General features: G+C 34.5%; 1 protein-coding gene across 1 annotated transcript in view; it reads right to left on the bottom strand.

Annotated features, from left to right (window-relative positions):
- Positions 1-19,418, bottom strand: part of LOC140163019 (neuronal acetylcholine receptor subunit alpha-10-like) — a 321,325-nt gene extending 301,907 nt beyond the window's left edge. Inside the window, exon 1 of the mRNA XM_072186359.1 lies at positions 19,210-19,418. The gene's annotated coding sequence lies outside the window, so the exon portion shown is untranslated. The remainder of the gene's footprint in view (positions 1-19,209) is intronic.
- Between the last annotated feature and the right edge of the window lie 1,766 nt (positions 19,419-21,184).

Here is a 21,184-nt window from a genome sequence, read left to right as displayed (position 1 = left end):
GAACTAGCTGCGGTTTAAATCTTATATATTATGCGTTAGGTTTTTGAGTTAAAGGTTCTATTCAACTGCATGCATGTTGCACAATGGGATTCGCCGACTAGCGGGTTAAATTCAATCACTTAGCTACAATGACTGGACGGATAAACAACCTACTATCACGACCATGGTCAAACCAGATGTAGGCAAAGGTTCAATACCACTAATTATGTATTACACGGGTTTCAATGGGAAAATGGCTAATTTCGGGAGGAATTTTCTCATATTCAAAACTCTCACAGTCAAATGCCACTAATATCAGGTGAGACTATATGATTTAGATGCCAAATGATCAAAACTCAACATAGGTTGACCTGGGACTTTTCTTGTTTTAACGCACTGAACCGTAAACACCTAAAATGGCAGTGCGGCCCCAAAGCTGAAAGTGACAATATGGTAGGGCGAATATTTACTAAAAACCGAAGCCGTGCGTATGAATTTTGGTACTATTACAACAAAAATGTCATATAATGAGAGAAAATATACCATTTTGAAGCACCAAACCCTAAAAAGTACTTTTTTGGTTATATTACTTGGTCAATTTCAGCTATTTTAAAGCAGTCTTTTCAGATGCCGTGCAAACAAATAGTTACTCGTCGTATTTCCATGGCATATTAGTGGTATATAACCCAAAACGTCTTATTATATAATATTCTTAACACTAATTTGTCTTTTCAATGAAAAAAATTGGGTTTGAAATAAGAATGTTTCCCTTTTTAGGGCCTATAATACTGGTATGATTCCATGTAGGCCTATATCTGATAAGTTTGTACATACAATTAAATAGTCCATGCTTTATATTACTCTCTTTTGTAAATGATCCTGCATTTCTGTCTATACTCGTGCAGTTAATACAGAAATCAATTAAGGACCTTGATCATTTTTCTAAACTGTGGAAGTTTTGTAATGAAAGTTAGTGAATTTATCCTTATATGAGTAAGTTGTATTCAGTGTAATTATTACTGCAAAGTTGTGATATTTCATTGCAAAGTATCACGGTGTCTTTTTGAAAGACAGTTCTTGTTTTCACCAATGGATCTACGATTAGCTTTAGTCATTTGCGTGTACATTTTTTTTTTTTTTTTTTTTAGTTCCGGGTAAGCTAATTTATGGGGTTGGTACAGCGTTATCTTTTCTTCATAGGACGAGGTTAGCATATCAAATCGAATAAATGTTGGCCAACATACTCGACATATATACAGTTGTATTGCTTAAGGGATCTGGAATGAGCGTTTTGACAGTATTTTTTGTGGGACATGAGAGCACATCAGACATATCGAATTGCATTCTGAATACGAAGAATGTCTTTCTAATATCAAATAATTTTCTTTTTTTGAAATTCACGATATAATACAATTTTTATGACAAATTATAAAAATTTGATATTTTTCACATTTATGATATATAACAGTCCTCGTAGTAAATTTTATAAATCTAATGATATATTCTTAAAGTGTATGTAGCTGGGAGGAAAAGCCGATGATCAATTGAAAATTTTGACTTTTCATATTGAAGATATTGATTTTTTTCCCAAAAAGACCTAATTTCTTTTGGTGTTTTTCAATACGAACGGTCAAAATTTTCAAGTGATCGTCGGCTTTTCATCCCACCTATATACACTTTAAGTATAAATCATCAGATTTATAAAGTTTACTTCGAGTACTGTTAAATATCAAAAATATCAATTTTAATCATTTGCCATAAAATGTGTATTACATTGCAATTTCAAAAATCAAAATATTGATATCAGAAGGACATTCTTCGTATTCAGAATGCAATTCGATATGTCTGATGTGCTCTAATGTCCACAATAAATACTGTCCAAAGGTTCATAACCCACCCCTTAAACCAGAAACAATATTGATCACTCCTCCCATTGCTATACAAGAAACCGTGTCCAGAAACCGTCAAGACGTGACGCTCAATAGTTCCATAATTCCTACATAATGGCAACACCCATTGAAAGATGATGAATACTTAGCAAGGCCGCATAGGTGATAAACTTGGTGATCCATGCGATGAGAGGCTCTATAAACTTACCGGTTGACATAAAGCCAATAACCCTAAACTAAGCTCATTACGTTTGGGTTTTGGAAAGAACCTTCTGTCAAATCATGCATGACTCAATTACAAATCTCTACATCCCTTTCTTCTTGTCTATTGATATTTTGAATAGTGTTTATCTTTCCCTAATAGATAGCACCCTGATCGATTCTTCCTGCATATCAATATGCTTCATTTACATTACATTACAGAGATCGGACACTAATCCCTACCATAACAAACCATGTAAAGGTGATATAACAGGTCTATATTACAGGATTAGATTAGTAAACTATGATCTATTTGCAAGTATTATAATATATTGATTGAGCAGGAAAGATGTGATACTATTTTTTTGTATAGTAGTCTAGTTGCCGGCGTGCGATATTTTTTTTCCTAGTCAACATTTGCATCACATAATACATTTACATGATATAGGCCTATGAGGCTGGATTGAGCTGTGTTCAGTTTTATACGGTTGATTTATTGCCATAATTATTACCTCTTACTTAACAAAAGAAAAACAAATTTATTCCAATTAAAATTCTACCATGGTTCGAACCCACAACCTTTTGATTAACAGTCGAGATCGAATACCACTACGCTGTGAGTGCTTCTGCCAGAAATGCGTTTGTTCATCATACTTATTGATTACGGAATAAATCGCAAACACACGATATATATATATTACTTGTCTATTACTAATAAATACGTATATCTCCAATCTATGCGGTTCCTATGCAAATGTTGACTAGTAAATTAATATAGGCTGCCGGCGGCGTCAGGTATACATAGAATTTTTTTTTTTTTTTTGATGATGACTGATATGTATGATGCAAACTCATAGGTTTTGTGCGTTTGGCAATTTGGGAGGGGGGATGGGGTTCAAAATGACCCCATAGGATTATAAAATCAAAATTTCAATTGCTCAAATACCTCTTTCAAATATATCAAATTATTTACATAAATAAACATAAATAAATAAACAAACAAACAAACAAACAAACAAACAAACAAACAAACAAACAAACAAACAAACAAACAAACGAAAAAAATTGAACAAATTGTAGCGTAGTATTAAAATCATAAATATAACCATTGCTGGCAGGAGGACTCGAACCAACGATATTGACATTAGCAGTCTGATGCTCTACCATTGAGCTATGACAGGATCTAGTGATAAGGGTCGAATTTTAGCTTATACAGTGTTTGTCAGTGTTTGTCCGCCTCGTGAAAGAAAGAAATATAAAATCTCAATTTTTAATTTAAATTTATTTGATAATTTTCTAACCTATATTTTCTTTAGAGCAGGGACAAATATTTCCCCTTTTATCTAATTTGACCGCTATATAAGAATCTACTTCTTTTATTACTGATTTAATTCCACGATTTGTTCCATTAAGCAATATCAAAGATTAATGTCACAACAGATATTTAGTTGGCTTACTGGTCTTCCACAGTGCTGTTTAACCTGGAGGTACCGAGATCGATTCCCACCTCTGCCTGCAATTTTTTTTAAAGACTGGGAAATAATAACCTGACATTCGCCGCTGACATTCGTACTTCAGAAGCGGAGTTATAACTTGTTAAACTTTGCTCCTTCCGTAAAAGGGTACATTATTTTGGCACTACATTATTTCTTTTTTTTTTTCACATTGCTGGTATTAAATATCAAATGGTCATAATTGGCGGTCACTTCAAATCATCCCCAACTGAACTAGGTTCAGGAATTTCCTCTCATTGTTAATTGTTGGTTAACCCACCACTTGAGAATAAAGGACTATGAGAGGTGCAACAGGATTACCTACGGGATTATCTCAAGGATATAATTCTGTTCTCCATCCTTTTCTTACATCTTCTCTGATATGTGCTAGTGTCAATGGTTATTGTTAAAAGGCAATAAGGTGTGTAATTGCAATATTTCCTCTGAATAGGAAAGACTCTCTACATCGAGTTATGTATGCTGGTGGTTCGCAATACTGTTATTTAAGAGAAGGTATCTTCCAAATCCAAATCCAAATGCTGATGGTCAGTGGTCATGTATACACGATCAAAAATCAGAAAGGATGTATACTTTAAAACGTTATTGGAGATTGTGTATACACAATATTTTTCTACCTCTATCCCCCTTCCCAAATGATCAAGGATTATAATATTATAATTTATACCCTAATTTGGTCATTCTCATGTCTATGAAGCATGTATATAAATTATCTCTCGATAAGGGCTAAGAGCATTATCCTTTATTGATTGTTTATGGCCTTTTTTGTTTCTGTCTATAATTTCTTGCTATTTGTTCTTCCTTTATAACTATAAAGGCCAGCATGTCTTTTGCATGTGCATTTTGCATAGGTCTGGATCATTGGATACATCATGGACTCAAGCGTATGTCCCAATATAGGTAAACAAACAAACAAATAAACAAACCCGCTCTGTAAGTGTAAGTAACACTAATGTATGGACTACGCCGTACCATGTTGATTCAACAGTATCATAAAAAGTACGGGATTAATAAAAGTACCAATCTTCATTTTGATGTCAGATTTTACCTTTACCAGATTGCTTTTAGGTTGCCATTTGTCCAGTTCACGGGCACACCCCTGCTTGTTCTAAAAATGCAAAAACATATTCATTTTAGGGTGTTCTAGTTGACAGGCCCTTAAAATTTGAAGTGCAATCGCTAAATGATTTCGCTCAGAATCAGGCTCCGGTACTTAAAAGATGTGATATTTGAAATTAAAAGTATACCAATGTATTGTTTACTACATCAAAAGGTGAATAATGGCAACTTCCTGAAAACAAAGGTTTTTGACCTATGACCTCTTGAAAGTCCAAAGTCCAAGATGTTTCTCAGCCTTAGCAAACCATTACGTTTGGAAACAGAGCTTGAAATCTTCTCAATGTGAGAAGACCAAGTGAGGGACGGGTCTAGCCAAACACCTAAGTATTTAAACTTTTCAACATTCTCGATGACAGACTCATTGATGTAGACCTTAAGATCCATGTCTTTACGAGCAAGTTTTTGGGCAGTACCTAAAATCATCCCTTTGGTTTTTTAACATTGAGCGTAAGGAAGTTGTTGTTTATAGCCACTCAGCAACATGGGTGAGTTCATAGTTCAGAATGTCATTAATGGCCCTGATATTGTTAGCTCTGACAAAAATAGCAGTGTCATTAGCATATATAATGCTACCTTGGAGTCAGGATGGGTAATAACACTTGATAAGTTATTGATGTACAGGGTAAAGAGGAGGGGCCCCAGTATTGATCCCTGCGGGACTCCAAAGTTTACTGGAGCAGGACTGGAAACAATGTCACCAACTTAAGTGACTTGTTGGCGATCTCTAAGGTAGGATCCAAACCAGTCAAGTTCAGTGCCATGCACTTAACCTCATTTGTTTGGCTCAAAATTTACATTTAAATTGGAACCTATTCTTTATGCAAATCAGACATTATTGCTGTAAATGGTAGGCTCCTCGTCTCGTCTTCTCGCCATATCGAAAATAAATATATATTATAACATCATCTCAACAATAATAAAATAAAAATACATTTATAAAAACCTTCACGTAGACCAACGCTACAAGCAATTTCAGCACTCATATTTGTGTACAAATTTAGCTCCAACTGACTCTGATGTTATGTGCTTCTATGGATAAATACTATGATAGATGTTGTCACGTATGATTAATTCTATAAATAACATGATTTTGGTTTACTTTGACCCAATGTGAATTATCTAAAGGCAGTTTTGCAGCTACATGTAGATTTCAGTATTTGATAACGAATGTGTTTGTTTCCTGGTTGTGGATCAAAACAAAAACATAGTCATTGTTGTCAGCTAATTTCAAAATCGGAAACATGTATGTGCTTCCATGTCTTATTTTTGTTCACTTTGCGTATAATACTTTTTAAAAACTTGTATTATATATTGAAGGGGTGAGTGTAATATAATCCTAACCCTCCCCCTTTTCGGTGCACTTGTTACTGGTTTCAAATCAGTTGCTGTTAAAACATTTAGATTGGACAACTACTTAATCCATTTTTATAAAAAGTAATCCTTATATTGTACTTGTAAAATAATGTGTAATTTTTGAACCAATATGAACTTATTGGCATGATTACAGCTATGTTATGTTCCCTGTTTTTCTTCAAAAAATAAATGTGGGTTAGCACTATATTGCTACCGACTTTAAACCTGGGGTCCTAGATTTTCTATGAAGAACAATTCGATCTGGAATCATTGAGAATGTGCTTCGTACATCAACAACGACTAGATTCGATATTTTTTTCAAAGAAATACCCATCTCATAAGTAGTTCTAGAAACAAGTATGGAATTCTTGGGGCAAAAAGGTCCTAACCCACTAATTTACAAGTGACCAGTTTGTGCGTAAAAAGTGTACGAATGATTTCAACAAAACAGTTAGTCTGTTGAAGAAATCCTATACTTTATTACACCCACCCCTTCAATTGGTTGGTAAATATTGATCATACGTAGACAGTATCGAAGATTCTGCCCGTACAAAATGTCCAAATACGTGTGAGATCGGCCACATATAACAAAATATTCATTTGAATGCCTATAATATGTTATCTACTGCTGCTCCAGATGACGAGGAGTATCATTTATGCCTCAAATCAGTACAGGGTAGGTTAGTATATGAATTTTGAAAGTTATACCAAAGTAGCTCAAAGTCCTGTACACCTGATCCGTGAACTTTGACTTTTTAAAAGACAAATTCTTGTTTGTGTTAAAACTGTAGCATCCTATGTATATATAAAGGAATATATGAATATTAACTATCTCTTCAATTCTTCCATTCTTCAATAATAATCGCCTCTGGTATATTTCATTTTTGATTTAATGCAAATGAAGACTGAAAAAATGGTAAAATTCTCTTTTTTGACAAATTAAAAAATTCCATCGCACTCTGTTAAATCTTACTGTTTTTTTCGTTTTTATGGTAGTTTTCTGCCTAGTTGGAGTGGTGTATAGCTTCAAATTACAAAATGTCTACTCATGAAGTAGTGGCCAAGCGGTCCATACTATGCTCGATACATGTATACAAATAGCCATTATTATAACACTTCCATAAAAAATAGATTAACATTTCTTTTCCATAAAATGTTAGCTTTTACTGTCAGATATGCCCGTTTTAATTTTGAGCCGAACAACTGAGGTAAAGCAAAAAAACATAGAATTTACTACCTACCAGCGCCGATGACGACAATGCGTGTCACTCCTTCGGTCGTGCTACGATACGGTCCTTTGATGTGTGTATGACCGTCCCGCACGCCATATATACGTACTGTGTTATAAACGCGTTCGACTAATATTTTCATCGTAATTCGTAATTTCATCGTATTCAAAATATCGGATTTTGACAAAACTACAGCACCTAAAGTATTGATTTTGCAGGGTATGTTAGTTTACCAAAGTACATTACAGTCGTGTAAAAAACATAATTTTGAAAATTATTGAGGGCTCCTCAGTAAATGTTACAATATGGCTTTAAGAGCAAAGTGCGTGGGTTCGAATCCGTGTTCCCTTTTTTAATTTTCATTTTAAGGAAATTGACACAGACAAATTTATGCATGGCGTAGGGCTGTGTGTCACAACAAGTGCACAACTAGAATTGTTGACAATTGGGAAATGAAGAATGCCCTTTAAAATCAGATAATACGCTAACCATCACATGGAACGGTGGTAAGAATAAAAGATAATCATGGTATTAGAAGATTAAATTGTTACACAAGGGACAAACTAATATGGCGTAAAATTTGCTCACATCATAATGATTTAAAAATACATGTTGAATACTAGAATGATGATGAGCACAGTTAGATTAAGTTTTTGTTTTGTCTGTTTCTTTTGCTCTATACACCTATCCGACTTCGCCATTACTGCGGTGTCCCCGATGTAAAACTGCGGTGTCCCGAGGTCGGGGGTTCTATCCATTATTTATTGTGTGCTATACAGAATTGTACCCGGGAATTGTACACAACAGTGATATTCAATACACAATCATGAGTATTGAATTACGAATTAAATCTCCCGCTCTGGTACATCTGTGTTGCCGTCAATAGAGAGCCAAATACAGTAAACGCTTCTCGGATTGGTGTATAGGTTTAGATGGTCAACAGACCGGCTCAAGAAAATGAAATAAAAGATAAGCAACGAAACAACACAGGCGAGCTTGATAAACTTTGTCCAATTTGTTTTTCATTTCTTCACAAAATGAAAAAAAACGCAAAAAAAAAATGCAATGGGTGTAGTACCCCCTTAATAAGGCGGTTTATTATTACGAATGGAAATATTTAGTCGAACGCGTACACGATGTGCATAACATAATACGTACATGGTGTGCGGACAGTCGTGACATATCAAAAGAATCGACACGACTCACGTTCGAATGAGTGGCTCGCATTGGCGACATAGGCGCTGGTATTAAATAGCGATTTTCTTTGTATTGCCTCGTCTGTTTTGGGCCAAATTAAAGAGGACATATCTGAAAGTGAAAACTAAAATTTTATACCAAAAAAAATACAATTCTATTTCTTATGGAAATGTTATAATATGGCTGTAAATAAAAACAAACTGGGACGACTTATTGTAGCAACAGGGTTATTCAAAAAGGTTTTTATAATATAACTCCACCTTTCGTAGATTCTGCTCTAAATAGCCCTGGTATTCATCCCCGGGTATATATCCTGCATAAAAATGGGGCCAAATGGAGTGGTTAATTTTAGCATATTATCAGTACTTGCGAAATAAGGATATTAGGCGACGAAACGAACTTTTTCTGCGGGCGGACGGACTGACTTGATAAGCTCATGTAGGATAATATATCTGGTAAATGACCCTAAAATATCACCGAAAGCTTGAAAAAGCTAATAACTTTTTGAACACATATAGTTCAAAATTTAGATGTTACATACTTCAATCAATGAGAGTTTCGTGCGAACATTTGACACTTCCTCACATTGAATGACCAATTCCCAAACCTCGACGCGACGGCTGCTCCCTGACTTTGATTGGGCTGACTGATTTAGGACTTGGTCATAAATATGTGGAAGAATGTAGATCCGTCGTCTCTGTTGAGTGTTTTGGTCTCCTTTTTTACTCATCTGGCTTCCTCAACATGTATCTTCTGTCTGTTCTGATCACTGTCTTTGATTTCAGATTGCTCCCGTTCACATGTTTTGAAAGCTTCTTTGATTTTGAGTACTTCTTCCTTTTTGTCTCCCCCTCCAGTGACTACCTTGTCTTTTCTATTCATTAATCTGCTTATGACGCGTGGTTTATGCTGCAATGGGTGATGTGAATTGAGAACAAAATGTTTTTCGTTATGTGTCTTTTTACGATAAATCAACAATTTGATTGATCCATCCTGCTTTTTGACGATGAATGTGTCGAGAAATGGAATTTATTGGTCAGCATCCGGTTCATGTGAACTTGATGTTGCCGGTTTGATCATTTTGATTGATATGCGTGGTTAATTTGTCTGCCCAACCATTCTTCACATTTTCGAGCACATCATCAATATGTGATGCGATCAAGCAAAATCAGTCGGAACTCGGAAAAATTAAATTTTCAGTTTCTTATAGGATAGTAAAAGGCATTTACAAAGTTACATTTTGCAGAAAACTCTATTGAAATTGAGCAACCCGTTCCAAAGATATGAGCAATTGAAGAGTTTCCCAAACAAAAGGAAACAAAGGGAAATATTTCCTTTCTTTGGCTATATCTCAAAATCAATATTTCCGAGTTCCGACTGATTTTGCTTGATCGCATCACATATATCTCTTCCATTAGCATTTTAAGACCTGTTGTAGAGTGCATCACTTCTGTCGCAAGTTATGCTGCTGACACTGCCACTGCAATTACAACTTATCATTACCACTATTACCCTATGGGAGCACTCGCATATGAAATCGACTTACCCGTGCCGGAGTACACGTTTAGAGGTGTATGGGTGTATGTATATGGGGGATTTGTTTCCAAAAGTAGTGGTCGGTGTGTACTGCTATAAATTGGAGTCCTTGGGTGGTATTTGATTTTCGTCTAAATATTTATTTTTTCAATTCCAGACTATTTTAGTCCGAAAAAAAAAGGGGTCATTGGATATAAAGTCTGCACAAAAAGTAACTCAGCTATTATAAATACGCCTATAGATTCAGAACTAATAACTGTTTTCACAATATTTCAACATAGAGAGAAGGATGATTTATTTGCGCGCATTTTGATACCCCATTCGTCAAATGTCGTTTAATATTAACAACACAGTAGTGCTTTTACAGAAAAATACCAGGATTTAAAAGTTGCAGTTTACAGCAATCAATGTTTATAATGCCAGCAGCCAGCACTGTAACCACGTGAAGCCCGCCATTATCTTCGCGCTTATTTCAAATCAATACAAATAACTGCAACTTTTAAATTGGGATATTTTTCTTTCAAAACACTGCTGTATTGTCAATATTGAACAAAATTGGACAAATGGGGTATCAAAATGCGCGTAAATAAATCATCCTTCTTTTTATGTTGAAATATTGTGAAAACAAATATTATTTCTGAATCTATAGGCGTATTTACAACAGCTGAGTTACTTTTTGTGCAGACTTTAGATCCCATGCATCAAAAGTGCTGGCATTTCAGCAAAGGGGATCATTGAGTGACAGATTTCCCTACACCATGATCAACACTACCACATGCAATATAGGCACGGCTTCATGGTTCGTGTGGTAGTCTAGAGCACCATCAATACAGACAAAATAGCAGTGTAGCCTATTATAATATTTCTGTTTTGTTCATTTTGAATCACCTTGGATAACATGAGCCATTAAACTGGATTATAATTTTATGCATTTACACACAATCAGTGTTTAGTAATTTATATAATCTATAGGTTACTTTATACTGACAATCAGTCTTGAAGTACCGTTGCATATGCTTCAATTACCAGCTTTGTGCAAAGCCCAAATCGTAAGAATGCACATTCATACTCGCAGTGTCAAAGAAGTTAAACATCGCCCAGCAAACACAAAACGTTTTCGACATCATTCGCAAAAGGTTATAAAAGGTTGTCAGAAAACGTTTAAATGTCGGGTTATATAAAGGGTATATTAAGAGTATAAAACGTTTTCATAACCTTAAAAACATTTTTTGATAATCTACTGCTCAGCAAATAAAAATGTTTTACAGAAAACGTTTAAACGTCGGGTTATATAAAGGGTATAAAAACGTTTTAATAACATTCCAAAAACATTCTTGAACACTTGATACAAAACATTCTAAACAGAATGTTATTTTGGGGTTGAAAAAATATTTTGCGAAAAATGTTTGCCCAAAATATTTGCAATAACGTTTTAAAAACGTTTTCATGACCTTTATATAACCCGACATTTAAATGTTATTAAAAGGTTTTTAAAAAAACATTTTAAGAACATTTCTGTGTTTGCTGGGTTCAAATATTTTAACATAATGTTATTTAAGTATTGACAAAATATTTGGCAAAATGTTTGCAAAAATAGTTTACAATAACATTTTTGAAAACATTTAAAACATATTGTTGTAGTGTGTTTTCATACAAAACGTTTTAAAACGTTATCATGACCTTTATATAACCCGACATTTTAATGTTATTAAAACGTTTTTACCTTAACCAAAAGCCAAAATATAACTTATTTAAAATATTTTAAAAATGTTTTTGTGTTTGCAGGTCGTTGACACCCCTGACAACTCAAAGGAAGTAGAGTTAATATTGTTTAAATACGTACACATTGAGTAAACACCATGATTTGCGTACGGTAAATATACGGTAGTGTAAAATTGCAAATTTTCACGCGCTTTACGCGAAATGAACCAATGTGTATCAACTATCACTTCAAAAATATTAGCTCGCTGCGCGTGCAGATAGATATTCCGGTAAGGTTGTGCCGAAATAATGCTCACTGGGTCCTGACAAAAAGTCCAGGCACGCCACTTGTGCCCTCCATACCCGGACTTCAATAATCCCTAGGGGCTGGGGGCCTCGGGATTGATGTTTGAGGTATGGGTAACTCGGGGTATATACAGACCTCAAACATGTCTTCTGATTAGTTAAAATAGTACTTTCAGTTCAATAATATGTAGACAAATCCACAGTTCTACTAACTCTGGCAGCATCGTCTGCAATATCGTCACGCGATAATTCTCATCCCTAGGGTGCACAATTCTCAACAGCGGGAGTGGCAGTTAAGATTGGATTAAGGATACATACTCTTGAATTCCATCCAACTTGTCCATGTTTTACATTTTTGCATATTTATGAAGTACATAAATGTATTCAACACTTCAGATATTCAATTTGCAAAATTTGTGTCTAAAAAGTGCTTTTAAAAATGATTGTAGTATATTCATTTTTACCCTACATATATGTTGTTTACAGTTGCTAGGTGAGGGCAATTGGGATTGCCAGACCCAGCCATAAACATTTCTAAGACAGCTGAGCATACAAATCCCTCTCATTCACAATAATGTATTATCACAAGGCAGAGAAAATCCATAAAAATCAATATATTCAGACAATGACATAACACCAGCCCTGTTTCAGCATTATTGAACACCATCCCACAATTCACCTGCTTTTGACACCTCTTGATCTAAATAGCAGTGTATTATAATACATGTTAGTTTGTCACACATCAGCACACATGTATTGACTGCATTGATTTGTGGGAAGTGCTTTGACTTGAAAGATTAGGCTCTTCACCAACCTTCAAAAGAATTCATTACTGTACTGTTGTATGCATGGCTAGTTGTCAATAGTGTGACTTGTAAATGAGGCTTTTGTGTGGGTCAAATACTTGAGGTCAATTCTGGGCACCATTTTGAAATCAATGTGCTTTTTATATGACTGGAGACATTTGAGATTTGGTCTATTTAACCTGTTCTTGAACCTGAATTTGGATATAATGTAAAGGATGTATACATTTTGCTTGGGATATAAATGGTGAGTACAATTAAGATGGTAAACTTAGAACTGATTTGAAACATAATGGCAATACAGGTACCTGAATCACAAAAATGATTGAAACGGAAGCTTTTGAAAAAGTGTGTGATTTGGCAGAATGGTGGCAAGAAATGTTACTATTTTTCATCACTGCTGTAGTTTGGACATACAAACTGTGTACCTATGGCTTAAGTAGGATTCAGTGATATATTGCAGCTAGTTTAAAATAAAAAATATGGGTCAAGAAAGAAAATAGCAAGCATGTAATTGTGGAATCTTTGACATATGCCTACAATTTGGTAGAGAAATCGGTGTGAAGTATGGTATGATATCAACGGTCCAAAAATAAAATAGCGAGTGGTGAGAGCGGGGACCCAAGTCATAGGCTTCCAGTGAAAATCTGATTAAGGCTATAAAAATAACAATGGGAAAATAATAATATATAAGCATTTACCTTTAAGATGAGGTATAACTTTTATTTTTCCGATGATTATTTCTGGGCCAAATTTGATACTTAATGTGGCAAATTCATCCCATTTTTTTGCTCAAAACCTCAAAAGAGGCAGTAACCTTAAGCACTTCCTTTCTCTTGACCCAAAGGCTGACAGTAAAATTTTGTTAACTTGATTGTTGGGAGTGGCATTCTTTTCCTTGTTCTTTGTCTTCAAATCTGTTTCTCACTTCTCTTTCCATACAGGTTAGGCCAGCATGCTTATATGGGCTTTTTAGCCTGGCTTGAGCATTTTTGTTTGAGCCTGGTCCCATCAGGACCCAAGCTTGTCCTACACGGAGCGACCGTTTAAACAAACAAACAAACAAACAAATGACTTCATCATGATTCAACGTTTCCTACTTTCTGATCCATGGTGCCTCACGTATCACATTGTGCACTGTAAAAAATGATCGTAAATTAAGGGACGCCCGTATTTCAAAATTTCCCGTAATTTTGCTAGAACCAGCCGTAAGCAAAACAGCTTTTTGTGATTAGAAACACCTACCTACCTCCACACCCACCCCCACATAATACATACTTCGAACACATGTGTATCACTAACTCCACTACAGTTTGTCCTCTCTGAAGTACAAAGTGTATACAGCGTGTAAACAGTGCGTAGTGCTGCGTCTCTGCTGCAGGTATGCGTGCCTTCACAGTCGGCACAATGCGTACGTCCGCGTCATACTTTGTACTTCAGACTTTAATCCTACTTAAACACACTGAAAGTAAAATTTAAATTCCGTAATTTTACTGATCCCCGTAAAAGTACAGGGAAACCACTTGAAGCAAATTTTCCGGTTATCCCGTAATTTGTTGTTTTTACGGGATAACCGGAAAATTTGCTGCCAAAACTGTTTTGTAATATTATCGAAAACTTAATTGTGACACGTTAATTTTGCCTACTACTACCTACATAATTTCTCAACGTTTTGCCACTTGCTATCTCATATCAGTTTTACTCCAAATTGAAGCTACTATTGCAAAAACGAAGTTTTTTTGCCATGGGTACGTCCGAAATTCCAGAAGCGACGAGCTTGTTTATCATAACAGCCTGTATTGCCAATATTGCATATACTTGTTTTGAAATCAACATGTTTTGTAAGTTCCTCCGTGGCGAAATCGGTTAGCGCGCTGGGTTTCTTTATTCCTTTCTTTATTTATTCCAAGACCCTTACAAAGTACAAAGTACAATACTTTACACAGAATGGTATCCATGAATTTTCTCCAAGAATATGCGTGACCCATATCTTTGTGATAATATCGAATTCGACATTCCCTTTTAAATGGAATTTTTATTTAACTCTTCTTTATCACAGGGAATAGACTAATCTCAAATATATTTCACTTAAAAAGTGGGCAATGGTGAATCTAATTATATTTCACATAGAAAGTCCTCTTATGTACTTATTATTAGTGCCACCACCAATCACAAGAAATACAATTGATTTCAGGAATTATGTCACGACTGACTTATGCCAACAAAACACCATTGATTTCAGGAAGATGTTACGCCAACAAAATACCATTGATCTCAGTAAGATGTTACGATTGACTAAATACCAACACGTCCAATGATGTCATGATAATCCAAATTGATATACAAAGTATCAGTTTTTTAATCAAATATGTGGTGTGATCAAGCAAAATAAGTCTGTAGTCGGACATATTTAATTTTCTTATAGGATAAACAGCATTTGAAAAGCTACATTTTTAAGAAAACCCCATTGAATTCAGACAACTAGTTCAAAAGATATGAGCAGTTAAAGAGTTTCCAAAACAAAAGGAAAGAAAAGGAAAAACATCCTTTGTTTGACTATATTTCAAAAATCAATATTTCCGACTTCCGACTGGTTTTTCTTGATCACATCACATATATCAAATATAAAATAGTATCAGTAATTTGCAGTTTATACAGGAGAGGTTTAAAAAAATTGCTAAAATATCAATCCTCTGAAGCAAACTGTTCGTTTGCACTATCTGAGATGCATGGTACTGCAGTACTGTGGGCATGGTAAGTGTGAATTGGAATTTTGTGTTTACATCCTTTGTCAATGTCATGTTGTTCTATAGAACTAGTATCCTTACACTTTATAAGTGTAAGGATACTTTTTGGCGCAGTATATAATAAAAACTATAGAGGAATCACGCTAATGTCAGTTACAGTTAAGGTGTATAATAGGATCCTACTGAATAGAATTAGGGACCGTGTTGATCCGGTAATAAGAAGTAACCAGGCCGGATGTAGACCAGGCAGGAGCTGCGCACAGCAAACATATACCCTCCGTAGAATCATGGAGGCTTTCCATAGTTAACAACTCCCACTCACTATAACATTCATTGACTTCAAGAAAGCCTTTGATTCAATCAACAGGAAGATGATGTTTTCTGATTTGCGGCACTTTGGTATCCCAGAGAAAGATTTTCTATTTTGATCAATGATTCGCGATGTGGCGTTGGAAGGGGGTAAATGGAGTACATTGTTTTCATTGTATTTTTATTTCTAAAATATATAGTTTTTTAAAATATTGATTCTATATTTCATGCGTTTTATTTTGATACAAAATAATGGTTTCCTTTCAAGGGTCCCTTTAATGGAGGGAAATTCCGAGGTCCAAAGCACAATGTTGAGCTAAAAATAACCGATGCAAAGTTATTAACCTCATTCATAACCGTCAATTTTCACTTTTATAATTCCAAGTGCGTAACATTTTCTTCTTTTAAATTTGAAAACAAAATAAAAATTTAACTTTTTCATTTTCTCTGTACAAATTTTGATAGTCGATTAAGGAAATACCTTTTAAAGGACATATTTATTTGGTGAAATAGTGGGAAATACTAGTATAATCTTTTAATATTTATGGTCTGCAACTTAAGGTTAAGTCATTGCCATTAATTGGTTAAGATTATAAGATGTATTGTTGGTCGAAGCAGCAGGGAAAAAAGTAGTTCACAGCATCTTGCGAATGGTAGTGAGCTTTAGCAATTGCATTGCTCAATTCATAGCGAGCGTGTAGAAGAATTCAAATATCACAGATATACTTTTGTAGGTCCTGTGGTTCTTGAGTTATGTTGTAAAGAGGGCTGAAACAACAACACTTTTGTAAAAACGTTCATAACTCATTAATAACAATAAATTAAGCAAGTTTTCGAAGTATGTAATTTGTAGAATGAACTTTCGCAAAACACCAAAGTGTTATTTTTCAATAATATATTGATTCAGATAATGAAACTCGACTTTTTTTGGCTGCTTCGACCAACAATACCTCGTATACCCTTAAGAATGTTTTTCAAATGTACCAATACTACATGTATGTTTTCGCATATAATTAGAGCAAAGTCACCACTCGCCGCCGTACTATCTCAGGAGACGCTGTCTATGAATGCACAGTCTAAAATTGATCGGGAATTTCGTCGAAGAAATATGGATTTTGATTATGAGGAAATCGCAGACCCGCACTAATAGACGAATGATACAGTTGAAAGCCAATGACGCCAAATTTCATGCCAAAATCACCATTACTTAAAAATATGGTGCACAAACAATCCATGATTAAAGAGAAAGGTTTGAAACTGCATTCAAATTTATTTAGTATAGCATATTATAATATGTCAAGTCTTTTTAGGTATACATTATGATAATTCAAAAGAAAATTGTGCTACTCCTCTATAATATTAATTCCCACTAAAACTCTATTCTATAATTAATATACCATAACAGTTGCCTTAAGTCAGGATAATGGTTTTGTGTAATATGTTTCTTCTAACGAGATACAGCGGCATTATATCCCATGAATTATGAATTGTTTTACATAATCCTTCCATAATTGTTTGGCGGATTTCGTTTTTATAATGTTGAAAAATATATAATAATTATATCGGTGACTATGAGCTTCAAGATGGTACGCAGACATTGTTTTGTATTGTATCTTTAAAAGTGATGATGATAAATACATATAATATACATTTTCAGAAAGGAAATGATGCAAGGAATCCAACTAGCACGGCAAAAATGATCAGTTTTTGAGAAAAGTGGCAAATTTGATTTCCCATGGCAATTTAGTTTTGTAATATTTAAATTGACGAAAATTGCATATTTGTGTTCTAAACAGTTTTCTCAAATTTTAGAATTTTTTCTTCGTTTTAAAAATATACCTTAAAATATACAAAATATTGGTAAAAGTTGAAGAAAGTCACATTTTTATCCTTTTGGACTCATACTTGTAAAACGAAGCAAATATTCTAAAATTCAAAAAAACCGTAACTAATTTTATTTTTGTCGATTTAGAACTCTCAGAAATCAACATCAGCGCAAGTGCATCATTTTGTCTAATTTCTTGAGGAACAAGTAATACGTTTATTAACCTATTTCATACACGAGAAGAAGAAAAAAAAACCATAATTTTTTCTGTTTTTATAACGTATTATCACTAAAAAATGTTGGAAAATAGAAGCAAATATAAATGCATCAACCCGCCCGAAAAATGAATCAATCCTACGCGACGCGAACGCGCGCGAAACACTGCTCGCAGTACGCGGAGTGCACAATATACACAATCAATGCATGTTTCGTACTTTTCTAACAGCTTTTCTGATTGGCTGCTTTGATATAGGAGTGTATGAAGTGCTATTATGATATCACAGTTACTTCTATTCAGTCATAATAATGTATCTGATGAGTTGAATTTCAATTAATAAACACGCAATTATGCGGAATAAATAACATTGTTCTATACCCGGGTTCTATCATAAAGCGTGTTTATAGTGAGCCAGATTATCCGGTTTTTAGCGTATATTGGCGTATAAGTACTACGAAATCAATTGTTACTGTATTATAATCTTTCCGTATATAGGCATTGGGCTATTCCATTTAAAATCCACACTACCCCTGTGGAAGATTTTGGAAATATCTTCCACAGGGGGAGTATGAATTTCAAATGGAATAGACAATTGGGTAACTTCCATTTGAAATACTCACTCCAGCTGTGGAGGATATAGGTAAAGCCATAATACAGGGGAGTATGGGTTTCAAAATGATTATAACCCCAACTAATTACATTTGAAAAACATACTCCCTCTGTGGAAGAAATTTCCAAAATCTTCCACAGGGGTAGTGTGGATTTCAAATGGAATAGCCCATTATAAACACGCTCATAGATATACTTGTTGCAAGGAAACCATGCAATGAAGTAGGTTGTATAGAAGAAAAACATATATCTCTTTAGTTTATGGGTGTAAATCAACGAACTCAAATCCGGCAGTAAGAACGATGCTGTGCTTTCAATGGCGTCATAGTATTGATCTTAAAGTTGAGGCCTGTATTTATCGTATTTATCAACATGAGTGGAGCCCCTGGGTTAAACCGTTAGTCAAAATTATAATCATACAACAACGCGGGGAAAAAAACATCACATGTACGCTGAACAGTGTTATGAACTAATATCTAAAATAGACACAAAAACAATAAGTAAAACAAAAATGAAAAAAAGTTTGTAAAGCGAACGTGACAGAGATCTCAATACGTGTTCATATAGAAAATTACCTATTATTTGGTGGACAATGACGGTTCATCATGTAGTCAAAGCACATGAAAACAGCAAACATGAAGGGAACATGTCAAAGATGACAAATTTAATATTCCTTACCTGTTTTTTCCTAGTAAGTATTTTCAATACGTGAAAACAAGTTGTATCCTATCCAATATATCCAGTCAGTGAGCGAGCGAGCGAGTGCCAAGTGTGGCTCCGCTTACTTCACAACTCGCTCACAACGATAAATACGATCAAATCATTGATCCGAGCCAAGTCACATAAACACAATCTCAAACGCCTCAATAATCACATATGTCGAGTGTTTAGCATCCATATCGATATTATATCGCTGATGACAAAACAAATAACAATAATGTTCTACGGTGATTAATATTTTGATACTTATACTAAGAAGATATAATTATGCTGTTAGAGTATCACAAGGTTTGCGAAGGACCTTACCTAAACGATGGTTGGCTAAACGACATACGGCGATATCATTATGTATAGAGCACTCAAACCGATCCAATTCCTCTACTCTATTATCATCATGTATATCCCAATATGAACCGACAATGTTATTGCAATACTTGAAATGACAATTGTGGATAAAATCGAGCTAATTACAGATTCGATGAAGATAACAAGCTGTTGCTGATCTATTTTGTAAGTGATAATGAGTATGCAATTAATGATAGGGTCCCTATTATAAGCAATGGAACAATACGCCTACATCATCGTCTTGATGTGACAGTAAATAGATCGGAGTCTGCTGATTCCATAACAATTACGAAAAACATAAAATGATATCGTGAAAATTGATGTTTTAAAAATGTATAAGGAAATGTACATAAAGTAAAATTTTTGCATCAATTACTTTGTAAAAAATTACAGTGAACACAAGCATCCCTCTCACTCTTCGTTTGACTCTCTCTCTCTCTCTCTCTCTCTCTCTCTCTCTCTCTCTCCTCTCTCTCAAAAGTACAACGATATCTGTGGAGCCATCTGTGGTATATTCTAATTTGTAATGTATGCATATTATGTAATTGTATCTATCAGTAGCAATACTATAGAAACAATTCAATACTCATTTTTTTCTTTTAAGGTCATTTGGTTTGTAAAATTTTTTTAAGAAAACGTACAGTACATCGTATTAAAACAGGGGTATGTTAAGATATTAGACATGTTCTCTTTCTCCTTGATATTAAGAAAATTGCCTTATATATTACAGTTACATAATATTTTGAATATTTATTTTGGAGAGAACAACCCCAAAATACAGGGTGTATCAAAATTACAGTTTGAAAAATGCCTCTAGAATGGCTAAGACTATCAATTACTGCAAAAAAGTGGTTAAACATGTGTTTTTTATGTTGCTTTGATTTTAATTGACTTCGCACAACTGCATTTTTCCTCGGTTCGCAAAAATAGCCTTGTTTATGGTCACACGCCACTGATTTTACAGTTATGGGAGAAAAGATGTTGATTCAGCTGTCAACTATAGCATTTTGACCAAATACCACACACTTTTTAATCTAGTGGTATTTTTCAAACTGTGTACTTTATTTTGATACATCTTGTACATCACAAAATATTTTAGCTGTGATATTTGACACGTTTCTGGGAATTTAAAGACCTTAACGGAAATATAACTACGAAATGAAACTTTCAATGTAGAATTGATGGTGACAGTTTAGTCCGTTATGACGTCAATTGTTTTCAAATTACTTGAATGTTTAAAATGATTTGGTATACAATATAGTATTTTGCTGTTGCCTTTTGTGTATCTGCCTCTGATTTGGCATGTGTCTCACGGTTGATAGTCAAGTGCAGTTTCATTTACCAGAATTGGTGTTATAGCTACTCCCTATTCCAGACAAATACAGAACTAATTTTGGGGATTAAAAAATATTATCCTCTTTTGCCAAATGAAACATAGCTAAATCCTAATCCTTTAGTTAATCCTTTAGTTAGTCAATAAAAGTGATTTGGCCAAATAAGGGCCAAAAACATGCGTTTTTAGGGTGTTTTTCCGTATGCTGTGACAATCACCCAGCAAACACAAAACGTTTTTGACATCATTCGTAAA

This window comes from Amphiura filiformis, chromosome 10 (assembly GCF_039555335.1).
Source record: "Amphiura filiformis chromosome 10, Afil_fr2py, whole genome shotgun sequence".
In the NCBI taxonomy this organism is placed as follows: domain Eukaryota; kingdom Metazoa; phylum Echinodermata; class Ophiuroidea; order Amphilepidida; family Amphiuridae; genus Amphiura; species Amphiura filiformis.
Note: the sequence above shows the minus strand (reverse complement) of the source record. Positions and strands in the feature narration are given on the sequence as shown.